We start from the raw sequence: 13,341 nt of genomic DNA on the forward strand, positions 1-13,341 counted from the left end.
CTCTTCTATCCGCCTCCCACTCTCTCCCTATTTATTTCAAAACCCCCTTTCGCTCCCCCTTTTCTGATGAAGGGTCTTGGCCCAAAACGTCAGCCTCTCTGCTCCTATGATGCTGCTTGGCCTGCTGTGTTCATCCAGCCCTGCACCTTGTTGTCTCGGATTCTCCAGCATCTGCAGTTCCTACTATCTCCCTAGATACTGTTTTCCAATCAGATATATTTATATTTTAAAAGCAGCCTAATTAACCTGGCTTTCTTGATTTAAAGGAAGGGTGAAATTATCAGCTACAAATTGCAAGAAAAGATAATAAAATGTGACACACATCACACACAGAGAAGAAATGTGTAATAGCAGTTAGAAAGATATGCAACTCAGCCTCTGTGAACAGTAAATGGTGGGTCATTGTGGTCATTAATTTGGATGACGTGGAAGCCGGCCCTGAAACAGTTGATTTTGAGATTCTTGTTTCTGCAGATTACTTGACAGGCTCTTGTCCTGTTTCCTTTTTGATGGTGACTTCACTGGCTTATCTTGCTTTAGATCATGAGAGAATCTTTCTTTGCCTGCAGTACAGGGGTATCTAGTGACTGTGTTAAAGCTATGACATTCACACTAGTAATCACTAGCATATCAGCCCATTAACACACACATCGAGCAGATGCTGCAGTTGGTTTTTTAACCTAATTTTTGTACATTCATGGAAAAGTAAAACACAAACATGCTTGCAGTTTGTGACATTATCCACAACAGGACAAGTCAGCCCCTCATATTGTGTGTAACTCAGGAGATAACAGTCCAGTTTGTTTAGAATTGCATCTCTCCTTTTGAAAATTTGCCATTTGAAGTTCTCTTGGCATTTCAATTGTGACATTTCAGGATTTCTCTTAGGGCTTTGTCAGACAGAAACTGAATTTACATCTGCAATCATCTTTTGCCTGTCTGACCTCTTATAAAAACATAGATATCTTAATTAAAAGTTCAACATGTCGAAAAATAAACCTGGGATATAACCTGATGCCATGTCAAGTGTATAAAATATGTGAACTTGATGTTGTTGAAATCTGAGTGGTGAGGAGTAATAGGTGTAGCAGAGGATGTCTCATCAGACACAATGGTGGGGGCTAGGTACGGCACAGAGCAAAGGAGTTAGCAAGTCAAATCAGCAGGTGCACTTACTTTTTCTGACCTGGTATAATCATTAAACTGCTTCCTCGATTGCATTCATGATCTGTGCACAACTCTTGCTGTTCACCTCAGCGATCTCTAACTGAGATAACTGGTCAGCACAATAGATTTCTTCTTCCCATTGCTGGAGTTAAGTCTGTCCCACTTGCTTCTGTCTGTACCCAGCACTGTTTCTAAGTGGACATCATTCAATCTGCCCATGCTCCCTGTCCACCATCTATCCTGAACATTTCCACTTTCTGTTTTGTGCACTGTCCGTTCAAGTGCAGCTAAGATGGGGTCATGTGGGTTCACATTGTGTTCACAGCACTACCCAGAGGTTTGTAACCTGGACGATCAAATGACTGCTTTGATTGAGTGCAATATATTGGAAGAATTCAGCCCCTTATTTGACTTTTTCGGTTATTGGGGCCAGAATGCCTAATAGACATGAAAAAGGGAATAAATTCTTAATGATTCCATGTGGGTACATGTGAACACAAATAGACCATTCAGCCTGTTCTGCCATTTAATCAAATCATGGCTGATTTTTACCACAGCTCCATTCATATACATTTCAATGTGTATCCTCTGATACCCTTACAACCTTATTACAATCACTACATCGCTCCCAGCCACCCCCCCCACCCCGAGTCCGAGGACCTAGGCTGATCCATTCTCTTGTAGCACCTCCTGGTGCATTTTAGCACTGGGTCAGGTTCCTCCAATTCTGTGGTGGATATGGGCAGTGTGTAATGCACAATAGCTCACCTCTTGCACCCTGAGCACCTTGGGAGAAATTCAGTCTCACTTTTGGGCAGCAAAGGCATCAAGGCAGCGATGGGTTCAGACAGCCTTTCTGACTGCTCCTACAAGCATGTCACATTTTGTTCCCGCACTGTTTGTGAATTTGCGGCTTTCTTATGGTCTCGTGCTTGTTCAGGGCCATCACTCCTACCTGAACTTTATATGTCACTGGTCTTGACATTATGTCAGCCAAGTCTCTTAGCCATGCAGGGTCATTCCTGTGGTTCCTGCACCAATCTGCATCCCCTGTAGTAAACTGTCTCTGTTGTTTGGCAGCGTCTGCCTTCTGACACTGACATTCTTGATGCCATTTCACCCTCTCCCCCCAGATCCAGGAAAATCAGATTTAATCTGGTGTGAAGTCTTCTCCCCATTAACAACTCTGCTGGAGCTAGCTCTGCAGTTGCATGAGGGGTGGTCATATAATCAAATAGGAACCGGGACAGTTTGGTATCTAGTGAGGTTGTAGGCAGTTTCTTTAAGCCTGCCTTCAAAGTTTGGATTGCTGTTTCTGCCAAACAAGAACGAAGAACAACATAGCACAGGAACAAACCCTTTGACCCTCCAAGCCTGTACCGACACATTTTGCCCTTCCAGACTAAAACTGTCTTCACTTACAGGATCTGTATCATTCTATTCCCTTCCTATTCATGTATTCATCCAGGAGCTTCTTGAATGCTGCTATTGTGTCTGCTTCCACCACCTCCTCTGGCAGCACATTCCAGGCACTCACCACCCTTTGTGTGAAAAACGTGCCCCACACATCTCTTTTAAACAACCCCCCTCGCACCTTGAACCTGTGTCCCCTAGTAATTGACCCCTCCACCCTGGAGGAAAAAAGCTTCATACTTTCCACTCTATCTATGCCATTCACAATCTTATGAACTTCTATTAGATCGCCCCTCAACCTCCTGTATTCCAGTGAAAACAAACCAGGTCTATTGAACCTTTCTTCATAACTAAAATCCCCATTCCTAGCAACATCCTGATAAACCTTTTCTGTACCCTCTCCAAAGCATCCACATCCGTCTAGTAGAGTGGTGACCAGAATTTTATGCAATATTCCAAGTGTGGCCTTACTAAAGTTCTAAAAAGCTGCAGCGTAACTTGTCTATCCTTATACTCAATGCCCCTTCCAATGGAGGCAGGTGTACCATAGGACTTTTTTATGATCTTATCTACCTGTGCTGCCACCTTCAGTGATCTGTGGACCTGCACACCCAGATCCTTCTGCATATCAATACTCCTAAGGGTTCTGCCATTCAATGTATAATTTTCACCTGTACTTGACCTTCCAAAATGTATCACCTCACATTTTTTCGAATTATATTCAACCTGCCATTTTTCTACTCATGCCTCCAACTGATCTATATCCTGCAATATCCTCTGACAATTCTCCCCACTATCTGCAACTCTACCAATCTTTGTATCGTCTGCAAACTTACTAATTAGACCAATCACATTTTCCTCCAAATCGTTTATGTAGATCACAAACAGCAGAGGTCCCAGCACTGATCCCTGTGGAACACCGCTAGTCACAACCCTCCTTTCTGAAAACATCCTTCCACCATTGCCCTTTGTCTCCTATGACTAAGCCAGTTCTGTACCCATCTTGCCAGCTCACCCCTGATACCATGTAACTTCACCTTTTGTACCAATCTGCCATGAGGGACCTTGTCAAAGGCTTTACTGAAGTTCATGTTGACAACATCAACCACTTTTCTCTCATCAATCATCTTCATGACCTCCTCAAAAAACTTAATCAAGTTAGTGAGGCATGACCTCCCCCACACAAAACCAGGCTGTCTATTGCTAATAGGTCCATTTGCTTTTAAATGTATATAGATCTTGTCCCTGGGAATCTTTTCCAATAATTTCCCTGCCACCAATGTGAGGCTCGCAGGCCTGTAATTTCCTGGATTATCCCTGTGACCTTTTTTAAACAATAGGACAATATTAGCTATTCTCCAGTCTTCTGCAAACTCACCTGTGGCCAAAGAGGATATAATGATGTCTGTCAATGCTCCAGTAATTCATTCTCTTGCCTCCCTCAATATTCTGGGATAGATCCCACCAGGACCCAGGGACTTATCTACCTTATTACATTTTAAGACTCATAACACCTCTTCCTTTTTAATAGCAACTTGGCTTAGAAATTCAACACTCCCTTCCCTGAGATCATCCTCCATCAATTCCTTCTCTTTGGTGAATACCAACACAAAGTATTTGTTTAGGACCTCACCTAGCTCTTCTGGCTCCACTTATAGATTCCCTCCTTTGTCCTTGAGTGGGCCAACCCTTTCCATGGCTACCCTCTTGCTTTTTATATCTGTATAAAAGCCTTGGAATTCTCCTTAATCCTGTTGGAAGATGACTCTTCATGACCCCTTTTAGCCCTTCTGATTCCTGGGTGAAGTTCTTTCCTACGTTCCTTATATGCTTCAACAGCTTCATCAATTCCCATCCTCTAAGACCTTATGTGTGTTTCCTTTACCTTTTTGACCAAGGTCATAATATTCCTGGTCATCTAAGGTTCAGGTAACCTGCCATACCTATCCTTCATTCTCACAGGAACGTGCCACTCCTGAACTCTTATCAACTGCTGTTTGAAATACTCCCACATGTCTGATGTGGATTTACCTTCAAACAGCTATGTCCAATAAACATTCTCCAGTTCCTGCCTAAAATTGTTGTAGTTTGCCTTCCCCAAATTTAACACCTTCACCCGAGTACTGCTGTCCTATCTGTGAGTATCTTAAAACTCACAGTTTTATGGTCACTACTCCCGAAATGCTCCTCCACTAAAACTTCACTCACCTGGCCGAGCTCATTTCCCAACACCAGGTCCAGTATAACCCCTTCTCTGGTTGGACTGTTTACATGTTGTGTCAAGAAACCCTCCTGAATGCTCTTTACAAATTCTGCTCCATCCAAGCCCCTAGCATAAAGTGAGTCGCAGTCAGTACAAGGCAAGTTAAAATCACCCATGACAACAACCCTGCTGTTTTTGTCTTTCCAAAATTTATCTGCATATTCTCTCCACTATTTCCCGCTGGCCGTTGGGAGGCCTGTAATATACCCTCAGCATTGTGATTTCACCTTTGCTATTCCTGAGTTCCGCCCATACTGCCTCGCTGTACAAGTCCTCTGATGTATCCTCCCTCAGTATAGCTGTGAGAAAATCCTTTACCAGTAATGCAATTCCCCCACCCCTTTTATCCCCCTTTCCACCACACCTAAAACATCTAAATCCTGGGACACTCAGCTGCCAGTCCTGTCTCTCTTTCAGCCAATTCTCCATAATAGCAATAATGTCATAGTTCCAAGTGCTAACCGAAGCTCTAAATTCATCTACCCTGCCTATCATACTTCTCACATTGAAACACATGCATTTGAGACCACCTCTCTGCACTTTTCAGCAGTGTTTTCCTGCCTGTTCATGTTCTTAGTAATGTTTGCCTTGGATTCTACCTCTCCCTCAATTTCTGCATCACCTGCCCTACTCCTCTGGTTCCCATGCCCTTGCCACATTAGTTTAAAGCCTCCCCCTACAAAGTATCCCCCCAAAGACATCAGTCCCAGTCCTGCCCAGGTGTAACCTGTCCAGTTTGTACAGGTCCCACCTGCCCCCGAACTGGTCCCAATGTCACCACGAATCTGAAACCCTCCCCCTCACACCATCTTTTCAGCCATGTATTCATCCTATATATGCTTGCTGTTTCTACTCTGACTAGCTTGTGGCACTGGTAGTAATCCTGAGGTAACTAATTTTGAGGTCCTACATTTCAACTTTCTTCCTAGTTCTCTATATTCTGCTTTTAGGACCTCGTACCTCTTTTTTTACCCTGTGCCATTAATACCAATGTATACCACAACCACTGGCCGTTCGCCCTCCTCCTCCAGAATGTCCTGCAACCGGTCCAAGATATCCAGGATCCTAGCACCAGGGAGGCAACACACAACCCTGGATTCTCATTTGCAGCCACAGAAACACTTACCTATTTCCCTTGTGATTGAGTCCCTATAACTATAGTATTTCTCCCTCCCCCTGCAGCAGAACCAACCATGGTGCCATGAATTTGGCTGCTGCAGTTATCCCCTGAGAGGCCATTCCACTCAACAGAATCCAAAACAGTTTATCTGCTTTGCAGTGGAATAGCCACAGGAGATTCCTGCACTACCTGCTTAGCTGTCCTGCTCTACCCGATGGTCACCCATTCCCTTCCTGCCTGTGGAGTCTGAGCCTGCATTGTGAGCACCTCGCTATATGTGCTATCCATGATATTCTCTGCCTCGCGAATGCTCCACAGTGCAAACACAGCTCCAACTCCAAAACCCGGGCTTCCAGCAGCTGCAGCTGGAGACATTTCATGCGCACAAGCAGGTCCCAGGTGTCGTAAATGTGCCTGACTTCCCAAATCAAGCAAGAGGAGCAAACTATGATTTGGAGCTCTCCTGCTGTGTCTTATCCCTTTAACTTAATTAATCCTTACAATGTCACATACTTTTAATGCTAAATTGAAGCTGCTGGTGCTCTCTGCTCCAAAAACGATTTCTCAAAACTTATCCGCTACTCACCAACAACAGTTTCCAGAAGCTGTTTAGGCGCTCTCTCCTTTATCTACCGGAACACTTGCTGCCAACCTTCCTCTCACAATGTTCTGTCTCCTCTCCTCTGAATCTTGTATCTCCTTTGTTTTAGTTAGATTGTTTACGTCCCTTCTTCCTGTTCTAACTAATACTCCAATTCCCTGCTGGTAAACAATGGCCCATTACCTGTGACCAATATTTCCAGGGGTCCGTGTATTGCAAAAGATGCATGCAGTTTCTATCGTCATTCCTGAGTTTGTCAAATGAATTCAGGGCACATCCAATCCCTTTGAGTGGGCATCTATAATGACTAAGAACATTGATCCTATGAAAGGACCTGCATTGTCAATGTGTAACCAAATCCAGGGTTTACTCAGCCATTCCTACAAATGTGGGTGAGCTGCTGGCAGTAATTTTGTCCTTGTTGGTACTCTGGGCACTGCCCCACCAACACAGCAATGTCTGCATCCAAACCTGGCCACCAGACATAACTTCTTGCCAACATCTTCATTTTGGAGACCCTTGGATGACCCTGGTGAAGTTTAGCCAGTATCTGGTGGCGACCTTTGCTCGGGACAATCACTCTTGCTCCCCATAATAATACGCCATTCTCTACTGTGATCTGCTCTCTCCGGATCCAAAACCTCTGGTTGTGATTGCCCTTTGATTTCCCCCATTACCACCAGCCGTTTCGGTTTTGCCAGGACCGGATCTTACTGCGTACAAAGTCTGATATTGTCAGCTGTGACTGGAAGTGTGTCCATAGCACTACAGAATCTGATTCCATCTACAGGTAGCCTATTCCAGATCTTAATCCCTTGTGAGCAATTTCCCAACTAGTTACTTCACAAATTGTTTTAAATTTTTGTCATCTGTTTAGGAACTGCTTGCCAGAGGAAACGGCTTCTCTCTACTTTATCAAAGCCCTGCTGTTCAGTCTCCTTCAATCTTCTTTTCTGGGAAGACAATAATTCCAGATACTCCAAACACTCCAAAAATGAATCCTGCTAAACCTCTTCTTGTATCCTGTTCGAAGCCTTGACTTCTTTCCTCAACTGCAAGGCCCACAATGTGCACATTCCTCCAGCAATCTGACATTAATCACTGAGATGGTCTGCATTTTACTTCTCTGATCCATGCAGTCATTGAAGAGAATTTATTAGGTTTTATTTCAAACACCTTTATTTACCAGAACAGCTCTGCTAACTGATTGCCGTCTGCTCCCCCCCCCCCCACCAACTGCCTTGACAGAGAGTGATACTAGAGTGCAATTAATTGCTAAGCCTCTGTATTGAATAGCTCTGTCCCCAAGTGCTCCAAGTAGCTCATTATCTAGGCTAGTTGCTTCAGTCATAAAGTTCACCAGTGTGTATTCTGCAGAGTGTTGCTCAGGCTGATGTGCGTTCTCTTACAGGCCTGTACTGATCCACTTGTTTCTTGATTCAGTTCAGTTTGCTTGTGGGGTGACTCACCAGCTACATCTTTCCAATCCACTCTTTAAAATAAATGAATTAAATCTTGGGGTTACATTTTCCAAAATGTTGCAGATTTCTAGGTGGCTGAAGAGTCTGAAAACCACCTCAGTTTCAGCGCAAACAAATCAAATCTAAAGGAGCTTCTAGCTCTGGACTGAGTGCTGCTATTTGACACTGTTTACAAGCCCTGCTTGCACACACCCTGTTCAGGAAACTACCCAAGCAGCAATCAAAACAAGCATTTAAAAATAAAGTCCAAACCCCAAAGGAAAACAGAACTTTGGAATGAAAAAAAATATAGAGTAGTTCTTTAAGTACTTGTTGGCTCAACTTTTATAAGTGGCTTTCACGTTTCCTCCCCCCACCCCTCATTGGTCTTCCCTTTGCCATTCCTACACCCAGAAAACAAATAGGCAACCTACTCCAGAGCACTTTGCTAGAATCCAGTATAAATGTTGAGTAAGTGACATTTGAGAACACTTACAGCAACAGCTTGTTCTTTTTGAATCTTCATTCCAAACCTGCAAATAGCACCACATTTGTTGGCCATCTTTAGTTGGCTAAATTACATGATGCTGGAATCTCTTCCTGAATCTTGGTGGTGATTGTACTCCCATGAAGCTATTAGATAGGGAATACCAGGGTACACAGTAACAATACAGGAATAATAATATGTGTACAGTCAGGATTGTGTATCACTTAGCGGTAGGGGATACTTAACATCAGTTTCTCCACTCGGGATCTGTTTAGTTTCTGTCTGCTGGGCCAGTGTCTCCAATTAAAAGTACTGTTCATATCTTGAATTTAGCAAGGTCAGAAATCACACAACACCAGGTTATAGTCCAACATGTTTATTTGAAATCACAAGCTTTTACAGTGCTGCTCCTTCATCACCTGTGATTTCTGACCTTGTCTATCCCAGTCCAACACCAGTACCTCCACATCATGGAATTTAGCAGTCAGCCAATTCTGTTATGATTTGCAAATTCACTTTGTTTTGGATTTTTAACAACAGATTGCCATCATTTTCATGTCACCCATTCTCCAAACCATAAGCCAAGTGAATTAGCAAAATTATACTTGAAAGCCGTGCAGTGTACCAATGAAATAAACGACTCTCTGCTATGAATAAAAACATTATATTGAAAGTGACAACAAAAATTCCATCAATATATCCAGGGCGTGTCTTTGAAAATGCCAAAAAAGGATTTTAATGATACCTCATCAGGACATTGTTGGTGAGTAAGTCTATGAGGTTGCACTTTGTGAAAACTGCCTGCTGTGTATGTGGTGAGTTTGAAATACTTAAAATTGACTATTTAACGGTAAGTAGTAGTTACCAGTTCACCGGCCACATACAAGCGAGGCAGTGTGGTATTCACAAGCTTATCCAACTGTTTCAGGCATAAACTTAAATATTACATTTACTGAATGTTGACTTATAAAGGAAATAGAAGTCAAAAGGAAGTATATTAATATGAATTCTTCCAAAATACTAATTGTTATGAATACGGCTATCTGCACATTTATCAATATCTCAATCCTTCATGTTTATGCTTGAAGCAGTTGCTTAGGACACCCTCTGAGAAGACCGATTACAAGATTCTATCTGCTCTGATGTCTCCTCTGTCATTAGTCTAGCCTCTATCAGGAAGACTGCAAATTGTAATTACATAAATCCAACCAGGTTTTCTCCCATCTTTTTCATTGTGGTCCTTAAGTTTACAGGACAAAATCTTTTTGTCAGTCTATTTCCTGATGTTATCAAACATGACTGCAAATGTAACCCTTCTTTAATTTTCCATTGAGTAATGTTGTCTATTTTAAATTGTGTGTGAAACCTGTCTATCACTTCTTGGTCAATAAAGGACATTTTTCCCTTCACAATTCAATCGCCAATTCCATTGCCACACCTTTAAAGAATTACAGCAGGGTGCATCATGAACAAGGGTATCATATTAGTAGTTTTCCAATTTGCTGGAATCCTCCTGGAGTCCAGTGAGTTCTGGAATACTTCAACCAATGCCTTCACTATCTCCAAAGCCACTTCCTTTGAAGACTTTGGGTCAGGCTATCTGGTCCTGTTGACTTGTCTGCCTTCAATCCAATTCGTTTGTCAAATACTTTGTTCCTTGTGATAGAGACTATTACAAGACTTTTCCTCCCATTTGCATCTCATTACTCTGATATCTTGAGATGTTTATTCTGTCTTCCACCATAACAACTGATGTAAAATATTGGCTTAAATTAACTGCCATTTCCCCTGTTCCCCATTATCCGCTCCCACTCATTTTAGGAACCCCCACTCATTTTAGCTGCTCACTTTCTTTTTACATACCTGTAGGAGGTCTTCCTGTATGTTTTACATTTCTCCGCCATATATATTTTCTGACTTTTTATTAGAATTTAATTATCAACTGCTGGTTCCACTTGAATCAGAATTTATTTCTCTTTGAGCCATGCATGTACCTCTCTAATGTTTATCCAAGCCAATTTGCAAGTGGCTCAAGCAGTAATTAGAGATTATTAACTTTGTGGTTCTGCCACCTTCTGTGATACAAAAGAGTACCCCATATAAATAATTTTCCTTCTTTCTAGTTCCATGACTATTCCACCAGGAATGTAGAAATGTCCCTTTCTATCTTAATATGTCTTTCAATTTCTGTTTCAACAATAATACTGGAAGACTTTAGAGAACAAACAAAAACAACATGCATTTACAAAACTTCTCTAAAATTTTTAAACAAGGGTGAGAATTTTAAAATTAAGCTTGTGTCAGACTGGAAGCTGGTGTAGGTCAGCAAACATGGAGCAATGGATGAACAAGACTTGACATAAATTAAAATATAGGAAGCAGAGCATAAGATGTTTAAAACCATTGGGGAAATCAAGCATTTCACCATTTGCAACAATTTTTTTTCTGATTTATTTGATTTTTGTCATTTTGACATTTAGCTTTAGAAGTTTCTCCTTATTCCCTTGCATCATAGCATTTGCTGATCATCTGTGATGGGGCAAACTATTTGATATTTTGATATTGCTTGTAATTAAAAAACTCATAATTGCTTACATTGTTGGAGAGGATTCTGCCCAAAGCTAAACTTTCCCAGGGTGTTTTGAACCAACAAGATGTTGTTTAAACACTGCCTGGACAGCAGAAATGGAACCAGTGGTAAGATGGCCCAAGACACTCTCTGTCAAAGGCCCATTTCAAGGCTTTAATTCTAATAACTTGTTCTAAATTGGTGAGAGGAGCTCCCAGTTTCTGGTGTTTTTTTTGTTTTAATCATGCAGATCAGGTTTTTGGCCATGTCATGGAATCCCTACAGTGTGGAAAGAGGCCATTCGGCCCATCAAGTCTGCACCAACCTTCCAAAGAGTACCCCACCCAGACCCAGCCCTCCCATTCTATCCCCGTAACCCTGCATTTACCATGGCTAACCCTACTCAGCTTGCACACTATGGAGCAATTTAGCATGACCAATTCACCTAGCCTGCACATCCCTGGATACTATGCAGCAATTTCGCATGGCCAATCCATCTAACCTCCACATCTTTGGACTGTGGGAGGAAACCGGAGCACCCGGAGGAAACCCACGCAGACACAGGGAGAATGTGCAAACTCCACACAGTCAGACTCCCAAGGCTGGGATCAAACCCAGCTCCCTGCAGCTGTGAGGCAGCAGTGCTAACCACCGAGCCACCATGCTGCCCTGGGTTACAATGATATTTTGTGACCCAGCTGCTATTCTACCCAGAGGAATGTGAAAGGAGACTGGTAGTGTTTCCTGGACAGGCAGACTTTGCAGGAGGAGAATTTGAGATAAGTAAAGGCCCCAGATGAAAGTTTTTTTGATGCGTCTTTTCTCTGTGTCTTTTTCTCCTTTCATTCTAGCCTCCTCTGCTCTGCCTTTGCCTTGATTGTGAGACCCTCCGTAACCTCACCCTCACAACTTACTTGAGTGCAGAGGATAGTTCTCTTGTCTCCGAGCCTTGTGCCTGCAGATGGGCCAGGCTGCAGAGCAGGCTGGCTTCAACTGTCAAGGTGTGTGAGAAAACACCTCCTGGGCCTCATTATGCTAAGGTCAGTTGGGAATGCTCACTGCATGTCTCCAGCATCTTTAAAATTAAGGCTTTAGTTCTGAAAAGAAATAAAAAATTTCAGGACAGCTCAAGGAACATTATAGCTAATTAAGCATTTTTTGAAGAGTGACCACATTGTAATGCAGACTTTGGAGTGATGGTGATTGAGCAGTAAACATTGTCCAGGACACTGGAGAGTACAGCCCCTGCTCTTCTTCTAAATAAGGTGATTGTTGATTTGTTTTGTATCCAACTGAGAGGACAGCTGAGACTTAGTTTCACACCTCCTTATGAAATACAACACCTCTAAGTGTGCAGCGCTAAACTATCAGCCTAGATTTATGTGTCCCCCTTCAGGGGAACTTGAACCTACGACCTTCAGATGCAGGTATGCATGTGCAGCTCGCTGATCCACCGTTAACTCCGACCATGCTACATTCTTTCAAATAGGAATTGCAGACCTGACCTCATTCGGATTACCGAGCTGTATCAGTAGCAATTGTATCAGTGCTAATGAGAAACTTTGTGGGAGTGGTGTCTTCAAAGTCATAAATCGTGGATGGCTGGAGGATGGTTTGAAGCCAGAGAAATGGAAAGTGAAGCACTACCAGGGGAGCTTCAGTGTTGCTATAGATGTGCTCCTACCTCACCAGCACCTGAGAGCCATTTTTCATGTTGTACCCCATGTGCAGTAACACTGCTTCATTTACCTAATGGCTTCTCTGCTGAGAATGATATTGTGAAATAAATGCAGCAATGAAGGAATACTGTCTTTCATGTAAAATTGCTCATCAGATCATTCTGACAATCCCCTTGATGGTTCCATATTTTATGCAGTTAATGGGTTAGGGTTGGGGTTCCTGATGCAGTAGTGGACATCAGGTTGGATAATATTGCTTGTGCTACCTGGTTGTATCCTGGAATTACCTTATGGTCTAGAGGTTAAGAGCAACTGTTGCCATACAGCCATATTGAGTATTGTACATGCCCTAATATTGGGCTTCAACTATAGTGGATGACACAGCTCAGTGGCAACTTCCGGTTTTGAGACAGATTTATGAATGATCAGTTTTCCTGTTTCTTATTAAATATTTTCTAAGATTTTTCTGAAAAAACTGTTGTGATTTTCTGCTGTGTCTCTTCACTTGACTGAGCAGGCTGATTTCGACCCACAGAACTTTGGGCTGGATGACCCTGAGATGGTGGGACCTTGGGCTGGAGG

Source organism: Rhincodon typus, chromosome 26, assembly GCF_021869965.1.
Source record: "Rhincodon typus isolate 14 chromosome 26, sRhiTyp1.1, whole genome shotgun sequence".
In the NCBI taxonomy this organism is placed as follows: Eukaryota; Metazoa; Chordata; class Chondrichthyes; order Orectolobiformes; family Rhincodontidae; genus Rhincodon; species Rhincodon typus.